This window comes from Oncorhynchus masou, unplaced genomic scaffold (assembly GCF_036934945.1).
Source record: "Oncorhynchus masou masou isolate Uvic2021 unplaced genomic scaffold, UVic_Omas_1.1 unplaced_scaffold_9515, whole genome shotgun sequence".
Lineage (NCBI taxonomy): Eukaryota > Metazoa > Chordata > Actinopteri > Salmoniformes > Salmonidae > Oncorhynchus > Oncorhynchus masou.
The window spans coordinates 7,095-10,593 of record NW_027016013.1 but is presented as its reverse complement, the minus strand read 5'-3'; the positions used below and the strand labels follow the sequence as shown (position 1 = coordinate 10,593).

General features: G+C 39.1%; 1 non-coding gene across 1 annotated transcript; it reads right to left on the bottom strand.

Moving 5' to 3' along the window:
* Nucleotides 1-2,118: 2,118 nt before the first annotated feature.
* trnas-uga (transfer RNA serine (anticodon UGA)) lies at nt 2,119-2,200 on the bottom strand. Its single transcript has one exon. It is a non-coding gene; the product is annotated as a tRNA-Ser (tRNA).
* Between the last annotated feature and the right edge of the window lie 1,299 nt (nt 2,201-3,499).

Genomic DNA, 3,499 nt, shown 5'->3' with positions numbered 1-3,499 from the left:
TGGACGAGCACATAAAGTAAGGACAATTTAAATTCAAAGGAGATGGACCCAATTATTAAAGGTCTACTTTATCACCACCCAGTAAGCAGAGTTGAAAACTGTACAGGGAAAATTCATAGGACTTCAATTACAATGCTTAAACCACTTAGCCATCAGAGCAGTAGGAAACTAAGGAAATTGATTAGGAGAAAGCAGAATTGGGCAATATGCTTCAAGCAAGTTAAGAATATGGGTGTGGAGACCCAATTTAAATTCAGGACCAACGTCTTAAGAACTCGGCCATTGCAGCTGTTGGAATGCAAGTAAAGGGATTGGGATTTGGAAACAGACATCATTGGTGAAAAATGGTAAACTTGATGGCACAACATTTTGATCTTATTGCGCCAAGTAACCTCTGTCCTTTACAAAGCTGTGAAGGTTGGAAGTTTAATGCGCAAGTCAAAAAACTATGTGCAGAGAAAGTACAAGTGGACTATTCACTGAGAATAAGATTTAAATAGAAGAGAGACCCAATGGGGTTTAAAGACTGAGGACATACCCACATGGCTCTCAGAATATCCATAAAAAATCTAATACAAACAACAGTATGTGTACTGAAGAGACTTTTTGAACTGTTTGCCAATGCAGATATACTCTGAGCACCTGAATCAAAGGACAAGTCCATGAATTTAGCACACATTATCCATATCAAGTCTCCAATGACATGTTTCAAATAAAGACTGGTTTGTCAAAGCACTGTTCGCAGGGTTTGAACCTGCACGGGTAGACCCCATTGGATTTCAAGTGCAACACAATTTACCCCTCTGCAATCACAGCTTGCTATGTTAAAAACCAGTTGGCTTTCTGATTCTGTACATTTTACTTCAGTAAAGACTTGACCTTTCTACTGAAGAGCCTGTTTGAACTGTTTGTCAAGGAATTTTATTCTGACCACCTGAATCAAAGGACAAGTCCATGCATTCAGCACACATAATCCATATGGACTGGATTGTTAGAGCTCTGCTTGCAGGGTTCAAACCTGCACTGGGCAACCCCAATGGATTTTGATTTCAACAATTTAACCATTCTGCAATCACTGCTTTCTGAGTTACCTCACACAAGCACAAAAGTATCCAAATTCAACTGCCTCGTTGACTTTTTTTTCAAGCAAATTTAAAAAAAGGGAATTTTCTAAGCACATATATTGTTAGACGAGCACATAAAGTAAGGACAATTTAAATTCAAAGGAGATAGACCGAATTATTAAAGGTCTACTTTATCATCACCCAGTAAGCAGAGTTGGAAACTGTACAGGGAAAATACATAGGACTTCAATTACAATGCTTAAACCACTTAGCCATCACAGCAGTAGGAAAATGAGGAGAAAGTAGAAGTGGGCTATATGCTTCAAGCAAGTTTTTTCTTTTTTTTCCCATTTATTTAACCAGGCAAGTCAGTTAAGAACACATTCTTATTTTCAATGAATGCCTGGGAACAGTGGGTTAACTGCCTGTTCAGGAGCAGAATGACAGATTTGTACCTTGTCAGCTCGGTGGTTTGAACTTGCAACCTTCTGGTTACTAGTCCAACGCTCTTAACCACTAGGCTACCCTGCCACCCCAAATTAAGAATATGGGTGGGGAGACCCCATTGAAATTCAGGTCCAACATCTAAAGAACTCGGCCATTGCAGCTGTTGGAATGCAAGTAAAGGGATTGGGATTTGGAAACAGACATCATTGGTGAAAAATGGTAACTTGACGGCACAACATTTTGATCTTATTGCGCCAAGTAACCTCGGTCCTTTCCAAAGCTGTGAAGGTTGGAAGTTTAATGTGCAAGTCAAAATACTATGTGCAGAGAAAGTACAAGTGGATTATTCACTGAGAATAAGTTTTAAAAAGGAGCAGAGAGACCCAATGGGGTTTCAAGTCTGAGGACATATCCACATGGCTCTCAGAATTTCCATAATAAATCTAATACAAACAACAGTATGTGTACTGAAGAGACTTTTTGAACTGTTTGCCAATGCAGATATACTCTGAGCACCTGAGTCAAAGGACAAGTCCATGCATTAAGCACACTTTATCCATATCAAGTCTCCAATGACATGTTGCAAATAAAGACTAGTTTGTCAAAGCGCTGTGAGCAGGGTTCGAACCTGCGCGGGAGACCCCAATGGATTTCAAGTCCAACGCCCTTAACCTCTCGGCCATCACAGCTTCTCCTGTTACCTACAGACCCTTAACCAGTCCACTATCTCGTTCTGTCCATTTTACCTCTAAAGTGACCAGATTATTGCTATTGAAGAGCCTACTTGAAACGTTTGTCATGGAAGATCAATTTGAGCACTTGAATCAAAGGACCTGTCCAAGCATTATCCATATCAAGTCCCCAATGACATGTTACAAATAAAGACTGATTGTCAGAGCGCTGCTGGCAGGGTTCAAACCTCCACTGGGCAACCCCAATGGATTTTGAGTCCAACAATTTAACCATTCTGCAATCACAGCTTTCTGAGGTACCTCACACAAGGACAAAAGTATCCAAATTCAACTGCCTTGTTGAATTTTGTTTCAAGCAAAGTTTAAAAAAGGCAATTTTCTAAGCACTTCAATCGGTGGACGAGCACATAAAGTAAGGACAATTTAAATTCAAAGGAAATATACCCAATTATTAAAGGTCTACTTTATCATCCATCACCCAGTAAGCAGAGTTGAAAACTGTACAGGGAAGATACATAGGACTTCAATTACAATGCTTAAAACACTAACCATCACAGCAGTAGGAAACTAAGGAAATTGATTAGGAGAAAGCAGAAGTGGGCTATATGCTTCAAGCAAGTTAAGAATATGGGTGGGGAGACCCCACTGAAATTAAAGAACTGGGCCATTGCAGCTGTTGGAATGCAAGTAAAGGGATTGGGATTTGGAAACAGACATCATTGGTGAAAAATGGTAAACTTGATGGCACAACATTTTGATCTTATTGCGCCAAGTAACCTCGGTCCTTTCCAAAGCTCTGAAGGTTGTAAGGGAATACCCCCCTGTATTGGACAAAAATGAATGGCAAACCATTGGCATAGTACAAACCATGTACACAATGGCCAATTCCACCCAAATCGGCGTTGATTCATGCAAAATGTACTTCAAATGCCATATGGCTATTGCCAGTTGTAACACTTCAAAAATCCAACAGGTGGCGCGTGCGCTCCACCGTGGTTTTTCATATTGAAAATGGACTCCAAGTCAACATCCAAAAGCCAAATTTTGAAAAAATTGATTTTTTTGTCAAAAACTTATCACCCCTTAAAAAAGTGCTTTCGAAATTCTTTCGCTTCTTTTGTCAATTACACATGTGTAAGAACTGTATGAATATACTTTTGTCCATTTTTATTATCATATCTTTTTTTTTTACTTGCGCATTATTTTATGTGTTTTCTCCATTTGCAATATGATTTCATAGGAAGTCAGAAGTCAAAAGTCAATAATTGCAAAATTTCATAAAAAACTTCACACACC